At 37.4% G+C, this 13875-nt stretch overlaps 1 long non-coding RNA gene across 1 annotated transcript; it reads left to right on the forward strand.

The window, feature by feature from the left end:
- Positions 1–1796: 1796 nt before the first annotated feature.
- On the forward strand, positions 1797–9880 carry LOC131509124 (uncharacterized). Its single transcript, XR_009260306.1, has 3 exons — positions 1797–1994; positions 4784–4864; positions 9639–9880. It is a non-coding gene; the product is annotated as an uncharacterized LOC131509124 (long non-coding RNA).
- The last annotated feature ends 3995 nt before the right edge of the window (positions 9881–13875 follow it).

The following is a 13875-nucleotide window of genomic DNA, read 5'->3' on the forward strand; positions in this document are numbered from 1 at the left end:
TTTTTTTTTTTTGTGGTAGTGGATTAAATTATATTTGTTATAAAAGTAAAGGAATTTGTAAAACATACATGATTTTTCTGAAGTTATTGTAGTCATGCCTATATATCTCTTCATCTTGGAAAAATTAAATGTGATTTGAACAATATTAGTTAAAAAAACAGAGAAATTGTGCCTCAGAATCATTCAACATCCTACAATTCTGTGATCCAGAATAGTTCTATTCCAGATCTTACATTTCCATTAGTTCCAGTTTTATTTTTAAATAACAAACATAAACCCTGGTATTACATTATCACATGCCTCACTTTTTTAACCTCAAAGCTATTTCTGACTGATGTTAAGATTTTTTGTGAGGAATAATGAAAAGCAATTCTGTGATTGTTTCCTAATCTATATTTCTTTCATAGCATAATTGTGACTGGCAATATCAGATTCATTGGTATGTTGAAAGTGAGCCATTTAAAACGTTTTAAAGCAGAAAACAAATCAATGAATCTTGATTAAGATATACTGCTAGGAAATTATTCTGTTCAGCTTTCACCTTTTGAAGTAGATCCAGGACAGATGTACGGTATATTAAAATATATGTCTTAATTTATCCCGTTTATGCTTAGTAGTTTTCTATAAGAAGAAAAACAGTGGTACCCGCCTCATTTTAGTTATGAATGTCAAAATACTCATGAATGTTTTACTTGCAGAATGCCACAAAGCAAGATGTGCACATTCCCATTGTCCCAGATCATTAAGCTGAGTGAACCATGCATATCGTTGAAACACTTCTGAGGAAAGTGAGAGGTAGCATTAAACCTTGATGCCTTTAGGAGACATAACTTAGCCCGTCTCAAATCACCCAGCTACAAGACCTATTCATAGGAAGGAGAAATTTGCAAAGAAACTCATACTGAATTCATGTATGAGAAGACATAATCATCATGCTATTTTCTCAATGTAATCAATTTCTTACCACAATCTGGATCTTGCTGTCTATGCATATTAGAGTTATAATGTCTCTAACATCGATTCATAAAAATTGATTTATTTGTAAATTGAGAAATGTCTGACTGATTTTTACATACTTTTTCGTGTTGTAAATTATATATAACATTAAATTTGCCATTTTTATCTCTTTCAGTGTACAATGCAGTGTTATTAATTACATTCACAATGTTATGGAACCATCACTACTCTTTATTTCCCAAGTCTTTTCATCAACCCAAATGGAAATTATGTGCCCATTAAAATACAGGGGTATGATTTTTTAAACATTCCATGAAGCTATGAAGCAGGAAACTGATCTAAGTAGGATTATGTTTATAACAAACATAGGGAAAAAATAGACTAGAAGAAAATAAAATAATTACTGATTGTCTACGGTAGTGGAATAAGCAGTCTATTTTACTTTCTAAAACTTTGGTAATTAATTCCTCCAGCTTTTGTGAGATATAATTGACATATAACATTGTGTAAGTTTAAGGTGTAAATGTGTTGATTGAATACACATATATTGCAAATTGATCACCACCATAGTGTTAGCCAACACTTCTGTCACATCGCTTATCATTTTTTTGTAGTGAAATATTAAAATGTAACCTCTTAGCAACTTTCAAGTACCTATCACAGTTTTATTAACTATAAACATCACGTTATACATTAGATCCTCAGAACTTATTCATCTTATATCTGAAAGTTTGTATCCTTCTTTTTAAAGTTTGTTTTTGAGAGAGAGAGAGAGACAATGCTTGCAAGCGAGGGAAGGGCAGAGGGAGAGGGTTCCAAGCAGGTTCTGTGACGTCAGCACCAAACCTGTTGCAGGGCTCAGTCCCACAAACAGAGAGATCATGGCCTGAGCAGAAATCAAGAGTTGGACGCTTAGCCGAGCTTAACCAACGGAACCAATCAGTCACCCCTGGAAGTCTGCACTCTTTGAACAACATCCCACAATTTCCTCCAGTACTCAGCCTCTGGTAACCACAATTCTACTTTGTTTCTATGAGGTCAGCTTTTTTAGATTCCATACATATGTGATATCATACAGTATTTGTCTCTCACTGTCTTATTTCACCTCACATAATACTCTCGTTTCATCCATGTTGCTGTAAATGGCAAGATTTAATTCTTATTGCTGAACTTTATTCCATCATATATGTACCCCATATCTTATTTATCCATTCATTTGTTGACAGACATTTAACTGGTTTCTATATCCTGGCTATTTGGATCATACTGCAATGAATATTGGACATAAATATCTCTTCAAGATTTTATTTTCATTTCCTTTGAATATATACCAAAAAGCAGAAATGCAGGATCAGATGGAAGTTCTATTTTTAATTTTTTGAGAAACCTCACTACTGTTTTCCATAGTGGTTGTAACCAATTTACATTCCTACCAACAGTGCACAAGGATCCCCTTTTCTCCATGTCCTCACCAACATTCATCTTCTTGTCTTTTTGATGACAGCCAATCTAACAGGTGTGAGGTGATATCTAATTGTAGTTTTAATTTGCATTTTCCTGGTGATTGGTGATGGCAAGTATCTTTTCATGTATCTGTTGACCATTTGTATGTCTTCTTTGGAAAAACGTATATTTAGTTCCAATGCTTATTTTTTTTATTGATTTGTTTGTTTGCATCGAGTTGTATGATTTCTTTATGTATTTTGGATATTAACGCCTTCTCAGATACATGATTCGCAAATTTTTTTTCTGTAGTTTACCTTTTCATTTTGTTGATTGTTTCTTTTGCTGTGCAGAAGCTAGTAGTGTGATATAGTCCCACTTGTTTTTGTTTTTGTTGCTTGTGTTTTTGTTGTCATAGTAAGAAAAAATAATTAATTATAAATCCTATTTTGGACCCAAGTTTTTCTAAGTTTTTTATAGGTATTATTTGAAATATGCCATAGATATAAAGTATACTAGACTTAATAATAAAATGAACTACTTAGTTTAAGAACCAGAATGTTACTAGAAACCATTCAGACTCCTTGTGTGTCCCTCATTGATCCTTCTCTGTGGTTGCATTCCAGAAGTAACTAATCTGATTATTTTAATTATTTCTTCTTTCTTTTTATTTCTTTTTGGAAAAGTGTTTCACCTCAATCACATATGCTCATTGGCTCAATAAATAAAGTGTTTATTTTTCCTTGTTTGTAAGCTTTATAGAAATGGTATAATTAATCTAATCTAATCTAACATAATTAATATAATATAATTAATATAATATAGTCTTCTGAGACTTGTTTTTCTTTCACTTGATATTGTTTTTAAGATTTTGGGCATATTCGATTATTTTCACTGTTTTTTTTTTTTTTAATGTTTATTTATTTTTGAGAGAGCACGAGCTCTAGTGGGGAAGGGCAGAGAGAGGGAGACACAGAATCCGAAGCAGGCTCCAGGCTCTGAGCTGTCAGCACAGAGAGAGAGATATTTCTTTGAAAAATGTCATGGGAATTTTTATAGAAATTTCATTGAATCTATAGATGGCTTTGGATGCTATTGACATTGTATTAATTATAATTCTTCCAAACAAGAACATGGGATATCTCTCCATTTGCTTCTGTCTTCTTCAAATTCTTTCACCAAAGTCTTATAATGTGCAATGTATAAATCTTTCACTTCCTTAGTTAATTGTATTTCTAAGTATTGTTTGATGCTATTGTAAATATTGTTTTCTTTCTTTAATTTTCACGTTTTACTGTAAGTGTAGAAACTTATTTCTGTTTGTTGATTTTGTTTCATACAACTTTAGTGAATTCATTAATTAGTTCTAACATTTTTATAATGAATTTTTTTCAGATTTTTGCATATAAGATCATACCGTCTTCAAAAAATAAACAGCTCTTAGTTTTGTTAATCTTTTCAATTGTGTTTATGGTCTCTATTTCATTTGTTTTTCTTCTTATTTTACTCATCTCTTTATTTCTTCTAACTTTGGTCTTTGTTTCTTCTTGTTCTAATTCCTGGAGGTGTAAATTTTAATTGTTTATTTGAGATCTTTCTTATTTTTTTTTCTTTTTTAATGCAATTTTTATTTTTGCCAGAAAGAGAGTAGGTGCATGAGTGGGGGATGGGTAGAGAGAGGGAGACACACAGAATCTGAAGCAGGCTCCAGGCTCTGAGCTGTCAACACCGAGCCAGATTCGGGGCTCGAACTCACCAACCGCAAGATCATGACCTGAGCTAAAGCCAGGGGTTGGACGCTTAACTGACTGAGCCACCCAGGCACCCCAAGATCTTTCTTTTTCTTAATGTAAATGTTTATTACTGTAAACTTCTTTCTTAGAACCACTTTTGCTGCCTCCTTTAAGTTTTGATATATCATGCTTGCATTTTCATTTGTTTCAAGGTATTTTTTTTTATTTTGCTTTTGATTTCTTCTTTGAAATCAAAATGATTTTCCAGAAATATGGTGTTTAATTCCCACACATTTGTGAATTTTCAAGCTTTCCTCCTGTTATTTCAAGTTTCACACTATTGCGGTAGGAAAAAAAAAAATACTTCGAATTATTCCCATCTTGTTAAATTTGCTAAGACTTGTTTTGTTAAGTATGATTTTGTGTTGTTTCATCAGAATATGATCTATTCTGGGGAAAGTTCCACATGTACTTTACAAAATGTGCACTCTGTTTTATTGGATGGACTGTTCTGTATATATCTGTTAGGTCCATTTGCTCTATGAAGTATGGTTCAAATCCAACATTTTCTGTTGGTTTTCTGTCTTTAGGATCTATTCATTGTTTATTTATTTTTTTATAATTTTTTAAATGTTTATTTTATTTTTCAGTTCTGCCTGAAGAAGTCATTTCAGCTTTTCTTATAAGGCTGATCTAGTGGTGATGAAGTTCCTCAGCCTCTGTTTATTATGGTAAGTCTTTACTTCTCCTTTATTTCTGAAGGGCAACTTTGTTGGGTAAGCATTTTTGGTTGGCAGTTTCTTTCTTTCTGCACCTTGTTTATATCACCCCATTCTCTCCTGGCCTGCAAAGTGTCTGCTGAGAAATCTGCTAATAACCATATGGGAGATGCTTTCAGATAGTTTTCTCTTCTTGCTTTTAAAATTCTTTATCTTTGTATTTAGATGGTTTTGTTATAATCTATTTTAGAGAAGATTGTTTTGGACTGAAATTTTGGGGTGACTTACTAATTTCATGAACTTTGATTTCCAAGCCATTATTTCTTAAAATGAACCTTCTACTTATACTCATCTCTTCTCCTTCTAGGACTTCAGTGATGAATACGGTATTTCTCTCAATGATATTCCATAAGTCTAGTAGGCTTTCTCTAATTCTTTTTTCTTTAAATTTTTATTTATTTTTAAGAGAAAGAGGCATATGCATGCAGGGGAGGGGGAGAGAGAGAGGGAGACAGAGGATGCGAAGCGGGCTCAGTGCTGACAGCATAGATCCCGATGTAGGGCTCAAACCTGCCAACACATGAACCCAGAGATCATGACCTGAGCCAAAGTCAGATGCTTAACTGACCAAGCCACCCAGGCACCCCTCTAATCCTTTTCATTTCTTTTTCTTTTTGCTTCTCAGATTGGATAATAAAAACTGATCTGTTTTATAAATCATTAATTCTCTCTTCTACTTGGTCAAGTCTGTTGTTGAGACTTTCTGTTGAATTCTTCAGTTCAGTCACTGTTTTCTGTAGCTCCAATAGCTCTGGTTCTCTTTTATATTTTCAGTCTGTCTTCACATTTTCTTGTATTCTTTCTCTGTTATTGTTAAATTGCTTATCGGTGCTCTCCTAGTTCTCTGAGCATTTGTAGAGCAATTAGTTTAAATTATTTGTCAATTCCTGGATCTACATTTCTTTGGGTTCAGTCACTGCGGGATTACTATCCTTTTGGTGGAGTCACGTTTCCCTGATTTCTGCACGATCATTGTAAACTTGTATAGGTGTCTGCCCACTTGAAGAAGCAGTCACCTCTTCCAGAGTTTTTGGGCTACCTTCAGTAAAGGGAGACTTTCACCTGTGGGTAAAGACACACTGAGAGGATGCTGTGACTTTAAGTCTGGTGGTGGAGGACACCAGGTGTGAGCATATGTGGCAGCACTGGGTCCAGTGGGGCATGATGTCTCTTTGGCTCAGGCCACTGTGGTCCACGGAATCAAAGCGTGATTCTTGGAGAGGACCATGGTGGACCACAGAGTCTGCACAGACCAGGGCTGTTGGGGTACACAGCAATGAATCCAGGTCCAGCAGCTAGGGACCAGGACAGGCAGTGGTGTCGCCGGATCTGGCGGTGTGCACACACTCATCTGTGGGGGCCAGTTGCACGTGTCTGCATGGGGTGAGGGGCCAGTTGGTTGTAGACACATGCAAAATGGTGGCGGCCAGGGCTGGCAGCAAGTGGCAGGGTCCAGTAAGAGCTCATAGACGACTGAAGAGACACTGACTTTCAGCGTGTTCCCCTGTGGCTGTGGTTCCTGACCCCGCTCCCGGAGTGCAGACTGCTTTGGAGTCTGGTGATAAGAATCAGGACAGGGATGTGCCAATGCATGGCGGCAGGGGGTAGCTAATGGTGACCTCAGTGGGACAGGCCAATGACAAGCAGCTTTAAAGGCCTCGGCTGTCTGTGTGCTCTCCCGTGGTCATATACTTTCCCCTCAGGTGTGCACACTGCAGTGGAGGCAAGTGACAGATGTCAGACTGCTGGTATGAAAGTGCACAGCTGGAAAGGCTATCCCTGAGTGCACGCCCATCTGGGGGCCAGATGTGAAGGCATCTTGCACTTGAGCAGACACAGAGGCCTGCGCTGGCTGTGGATGCAGTTCACAGACTCCAATCGGATGGGAGGGAGGGAAGAAGAAGGGCGTTTGCATCGGCAAATGCAAAGCCCTGCGGGGCAAGACCAGTGAAAACCACAGTGGGTCTGTGACAGCTCTGACGGCTGCCGTTGTCAATCAGTGGTGACATCTGCTGGGTTTGCCCGCACAGCTGATCACAATGAACGATGACTGCACGTGCTGTGGCTGCGACCAGTAGCCCCCGCTTTCTGTGTTCCTGGTTGTCTCAGACCCCAGATCTCTCCCACAGCGGTTTTTGTTCATGGAGAGCTGTTGATCTCTGTGGCAGGACAGGAGCCTGGGGTCTCCTGTGTCTCCATTTTGGTGACATCAGTTCCACTCCAATCAATTTTATGATATCTAGTTTTTGGTCTCCAGGCATACTAGAAAACTAAGTGTGTACTGAAATATTGAGTTAAACAGCTTACCTTATGAAATTGATAGCTTCCTGAAAAGTTGTATCTAAGTTAACACTAGAGCGTGTCCGTGTTTGAAGGTATATGGAAGTTTAAATAAAAAATCTTATTTTGACTTGTGAATCTCAAGCACAGACTTGCAGACTTACTTAGACTGATTTTTTTTTTAAGTTAATTCATTTATTTTGAGAGAGGTGGATGGGGGGCAGAGAGAGAGGGAGAGAGAGAATCCCAAGCAGGCTCCAGGCTGACAGGACAGAGCCTGATGCAGGCCTTGAACTCACAAACCATGAGATTATGACCTGAGCCTAAATCAAGAGGTGGCCACTTAGTGGACTGAGTCACCCAGGTGTCCCATGCCTAGATGGATTTTTAATTGGGGGTCTGTTTTGCGCTAAAATGCAGAAAGGAGTAAAAAAGGAAGGAGTTGAAAATGCCTAACATTTACAATAAAATAATTGTTTAAAGTTTGATACCTTCCTGCAAATGGAAAACCACCAAACATACACTTTTCTTTAATCATCAGATTGTCTTTTTTCAAACAAGTATTTGGTCATATTTCCCCACAAGTTAAAAATATCTTTTCAGTGAGCAAATTCTAATACTTGAATGAATAGACCCCCACGCACAAATAGAACCAGGCTTTTGCCAGCCTAGATGTAAGATTTAAATGAAATATATTATCACCCTTACTCATATTCTGCCTCCAGACTCTGCTATAAGAGCTTTTCTACTTTGGAAATAAAATAACCAAAAGTTAATAAATGATTTAGAGGTGGGTAAGTGTTCTGGTAGATAAATTATTTGTGTTTATTCCCCAGATGAATAAATTTTCCTAAACAGATGGTAGAACTCACGTGAGCCTGCTCTTCTGCAAAGTTGAGTAAAAATAATTGAATCTATTTTATTTTTTTTAATGATTTATGTATTTTTGAGAGAGCACTAGCAGGGTAGGGGCAGAGAGAGGGGGACAGAGGAATCAAAAGGGGCTCTGTGATGACAGCAGAGAGCCACATGAAGCACTCCAACTCACAAACCACGAGATCATGACCTGAGCTGAAGTCAGATGCTTAACCAACTGAGCCACCCAGACGCCCGGATATATACTATTTGTAAGAATTGTTTTCCCGATTGGAAGAAAGTCAATAGCATTCTATTTTTATTTTCTTTTGGTGAATAATGAGGAAACAAGGGTTATAATGAACTTACCACACTGAACAATATGTTCAGCTAACAAATTTGAGTTGCTCCAGCCCTGCTCTTAAATCAATTTCTTTGTGCCCTTCTTCAAGAATGAACCTAAAAGAGAACATATATATCATTTAGAAGAAGACATCATTGATTAAGTGTGCCTTTTTTTATCCCTTTCACTATACAGTATTGCTAGAAGAAGAAAGCCATATTGTGGTAAATCCAGACTAGAGAGATCAATGGTATTGCTCAAGCTGTGAACAAAGGGAACATGTATAATCATTAAGATTAAGCATTAAAGTTTGATACTGGGAGAGGAAGCCTTGTATAACTTAGAGTAAATCCTTGCAAAAATGGAGAGACAAAAATGTCTCTTTAATATATTAAACTGAAAAGATACACATGTGCCAACTGGAAAGAATTCAGCTATAGTTAATTGTCTATTGCAAATCCTACCGTTACTTCGGAGAAGTCAGAGGGGTGGTCACAAAGAATCATTAGCTAAGTTATACAAAAAAAAAAAAAAAAAAAAAAAAAAACAACAAAAAAAAACCCACAAGACTTTTTTGGTATTGAAATGCAATGTGAGTACATATTTTTATCCTATTATAGAGGAACAATAGCAGGCTCACACAAGTCAACGGATTTCTGTTTCTTAGACCACTAGCAGCCTTGTTGATATTATCTGAACATTAAAGAAAACTGAAGGATTGTTGTAACATATGTCAATAGTCCTATAGATAACTTGAAAAACCATGAGAAACTGTTTTATAGTTTTTCCCATGATGTTATAAAGATTTAGGTTTAGCCTAACATAACCTAGAACATATAGACACCATTAAGTTTTTCTTAAGGACTAAAAATTATAGAATCTTGAAAATTTGTCACATTTATCTCCCAAATGGCTTAATCTTCACCCCTGTGTGTTTTTAACCTTGTTTCACATGAAGGAAGCTTTAATACTATCTATTTCAATACAGTCAACTGCTCTTTCTTTTCTGACATAGATCTAAAAGGGTTTAAATACCCTGATGGCATCCTGCCAGGAATTAGCTGCAGGTAGAAAGGTAGAGGGAATAAAAAAGTAAACAAAGTTTCAACCCACTGAGAGAGCTGCTCCAAGCTAGATAATAAAGACAGCAGGTTTATATGCTGGTTTTTCTTCAGGGAAAGAATGTTGGACAGTTTCCTGTTGATTGATTCTCTAAATCTTTCCCTTTCATGTTCAATCTTTCCACAGTCTTTGCTGCCGTTTCTACTGTTCTTTCAAGTAAGAAGTTTGATTCCCAGCAGTGCTAATATTGGTTTCTTCCTGGACAAGAAAGTTATGAAAATCTTAAAGCCAATGAAATGGAATTTTTACATCATCCATTTATGTGACAAGTTTATTACTGCCTTTGAAAATTGTTTTACTCAGTTTCATTGTAGTCATCTTGTAGGAGTAGACAATGAAAAAGTAGCTTAAAAATTCAATTTTTTATAATAAAAAATATGTATAAGGGTTTTTATGTGGGTTCTTAAGTTTCTGCCAAAGAGAACAGCTCACATGAGCAATTCGTAAAAGCCTGGATTCAACTTTCTTTTTTTAATTTTTAAAAATGTTTACTCATTTTTGAGAGAGAGAGAGACACACACACAGTATGAGTGGGGAAGGGGCAGAGGGAGAGGGAGACCCAGAATCTGAGCTGTCAGCACAGAGCCTGACGCAGGGCTTGAACCCACAAACTGTGAGGTCATGACCTGAGCTAAAGTCGGACGCTTAACCAAGTAAGCCATCCAGGCACCCCTCATTCTTGGAGTGAATTTTTCCATCTTCTGTGGAAGATGGTACAAGCCAGTGGTGAACATAGGAGTTATCTTGGGGGGAAAAAAAAGAGAAAAGAAAAAGGTTTGTCTGAGCCCAATAGCATAGCTTTACAATTGTATGAATTAATTAATTCTTATAATCTGTGTTCTTTTCATTCTTTCATTCTTTCCTGGAAAGCTCCTTTCCTACAAACTGAGAGCTCTTCCTACTAAAGAAAATGTGAAAATGGCCTATTAGTTTCCGGTGATGCTTGCATTCACGTGACTATGGTAAAGGAGGCGACTATGGGTTAGTTTTCTAGTTCATTTTTCAATATGGTTGGTTGTCCCTGAAGATATCTTGTGATTTTTACTATCACTTCTCATGAGGCCAGAGAAAGGTGCTCGGAAGGGTACTTATGTTTCTGTTATGTGGAGGAAGAACTTGTAAAATATGATGCTGAGGAAATACCTGGGCTTAATATCAGCCTTTTGTGACCAATGTTCAGTTGCAGAATCCACCTTCCAGCCTGTGTAGCCATTAAGAATACTAAGGAGGCCACGGTGAAAGAGAGAATCAGAGGGTCTTACTTATTTATATTAATTGTATAATTTTTATCTTTAAAATACACTTAAAGACAATATTAATATAACACATTTACAGGGGCGCCTGGGTGGCTCAGTCGGTTAAGCATCTAACTCTTGGTCTCCACTCAGTCCATGATCTCAGGGTTTGCGAGTTCAAGTCTTGGTCTCCGCTCAGGTCATGATCTCAGGGTTCATGAATTCAAGCCCTATGTCACACTCTGCACTGACAGCACAGAGCCTGCTTAGGATTCTGTCTCTCCCTCTCACTGTCCCTCCCCAGCTTTATCTGTCAAAATAAATACATAAAAATAAAAAAAAAAAAAAATATATATATATATGACACATATTCATGTGTAAAAGTTTGTGTTGTGTTGCTTTTGGGTGTTGTCTTCATTACTTTCTTTGTTTTCTCTCCTTTTTTTTTTTTTTTTTTTTTTTTTTTTTGGTCCCCACCAGGGACCCAGGGACACCTGGGTGGCTCAGTCAGTTAAGCATCTGACCTCAGCTCAGGTCATGATCTCACAGTCTGTGAGTTCAAGCCCCACATCGGGCTCTGTACTGACAGCTCAGAGCCTGGAGCCTGCTTCAGATTCTGTGTCTCCCTCTCTTTCTGCCCTTCCCCCACTCGTGCTCCTGCTCCTGCTCTCTCTCTCTCTCAAAAATAAATAAACATTTAAAAAATAATAAATAAAAGAAAAAAAATGAGCACTGGATATAACTTGAAAGGGGCTTTCAAGTTAATATAAATTGCCAACTCATATCAGTGAGCATTACCCACAACAATCCCCCAACACCAGCCTACATAACATAAAAATAGGGCTTGTCAAGAAAGTGAAGCATGGAATTTTGGGGTCTAGTGTGAACTATTGTCGTATTTCTCCTACCCGGTCCCCCACCTCTGCACTAAACCAGGGGAAAAGCAAGATTGCATCACTGGGGCCATGGAATCCTCTGCCCTCAGTGTATGAAAAGCAAGACTATTAAGATTTGCCTGTAGGTCAAGTGACACTATTGGGCTATAACCAGGCGCAAAAAATTTTGATGGGACTCTTCCTAGGAAAATAGCCAACCAAGGTGAAGAACCAGTGTAGCACTCTGGGACAAATTGAAAGAATATGGTCAAGAAATTTCTGCCTAATACTGCATCGTGTCAGGAAATTCTGAAGCACAGAAGACCCTTGAGGGCTCCAAAAATTCATAAATTCATCCCAAGATAATTCAGAATTTCAATGCCTGCTATGTGAAGCAGGGACAGCTGAGAAGGAATTATAAACAGCATGAGCTGTGTTAGTTATCTCCTGTGTAATTTTTCTATCATAGCTGAAACACATTACCTCATACCCAGTGGCTTAAAACAACACATATCTGTTATGTTATAGTTATGTAGGTTAGAAATCCCTATGGATTTCACAAGACTAAAATCAAGGTGTCAACAGACCTTATTTCATTCTGGAAGCTTAAGAAGAGAATCTCATTTTTGGTCATTAAAGCATTGGCAAAATTAAGTTCCTTTCAGTTATCGGACTGATGTTCCTCCTTCCACTCCAGCATTCGACTGGAGGCAGCCTGTATCTCCTAGAAGTCTCTCTCTAGTCTTTTCCCCAAATACTTTACATCTCAGAACAAGGAACTGGGCATAACACCCTTCTTATATAAAAGCCATCTCTTCAACCTTCTTTCTTTAAAGCATCTTTTTTTTTAATGTTTGTTTGTTTGTTTGTTTTGAGAGGGAAAGAAAGAGAGAGCATGAGAGGGGAGAGGCAGAGACAGAGGGGGACTGAGGATCTGAAACTGAGTTAGAGCTGACCGCAGGGAGCCTGACACAGGGCTGGAACTCAGGAATCTCGAGATCATGACCTGGGCCGAAGTCAGATGCTCAACCGACTGAGCCACCCAGGCACCACTAAATCGACTCTGATCACAGATGGGAAAGCTTCTCTCCCTTTAAAGTCCCTTGTGATTTGATTGTACCCTCTCAAACAGTCTAGGAGAATCTCATCTCAAAATCTGTAACCTCAATCACATCTTTAGAATACCTTTTGTCAGGTGAGGCTCATTGTCACGGGCTCCAAGGATCTGTATGTGGACATCTTTGGGGAACGATTATTCTGTTTACAACATGCATCTTTTTTTATTTCTCTTCCTCTCAACTCTGGACAAACCAGAAGATGGAGAAAGTTATAGTAAAAGAATAAGTACGGCTATTGAGGCACCCCTAGTCCCAGAATCTCAGTGGCCTAAACTGAGAGGCAGGGGAAATTGTGAATTGGATGTGAGATTGGAGTTTAACTTTGGACTGGAAAAAGCTTTGCTTAGAAAAGCTTCAACTGAACAGATAGCTATCACATCTACCCAAGATGACATTTAAAGGAGTGGGAAGGGGTAATTTGAACTACTTTTCTGAGAGCCAAAGCGAGACAAAAATCATTTTCTATTTGTGTATCCACAATGAATTCAATGCATTCAATGAAACGGTTACACATATTTAATGTTTTAATTTTTTGTTATTTTATTAGATTATTAGTGGTATGGTTATTTGGGAACAGAAAGTCTGTAACACGTGTGCTGTTCCCTTGTGTGGGGGGGTTGTAGTGACGGGGAAAAGAGACTCTGCTCCTGTTCATCTGACAGCTATATTCAAGAACACATTTTGATGTAAACTAAAGAAAAATCATTTCATAAAATACGATAATGGTAGACATAAATTACCTGCTCATCTGTTCTAGGACGTATATGAGACACTTGAGGATTGTTATTATGTTTCACCTCACCAAAAAATACTTGTTCTTTGTCACGTTTTCTGTTATATATATGAGGGCCTTGAAGTCAAACAAATTCTCTTAAGTCACAACACCAATAAATAGAAAAAGAAACCTTGAATCTGCATTTGCCTTACTTCAAAGTAGGGGTCTTAACAAGTGGGATACTTATTTTTTTTCTCTCCCATGTTTTCCTTAAGTATATCTTTGTGGGCACACAAACAGCAGGAGAGAATTCAATACTCCTCTAAAAGCTTTATGTCAGGGCATTCTGAAAGGTGATTTCATTACTTTACAAAAGTGTGAAGGATGTGAAATCTAGATAGACTACACCATTTTTTTAAA

This window comes from Neofelis nebulosa, chromosome 1 (assembly GCF_028018385.1).
Source record: "Neofelis nebulosa isolate mNeoNeb1 chromosome 1, mNeoNeb1.pri, whole genome shotgun sequence".
In the NCBI taxonomy this organism is placed as follows: Eukaryota; Metazoa; Chordata; class Mammalia; order Carnivora; family Felidae; genus Neofelis; species Neofelis nebulosa.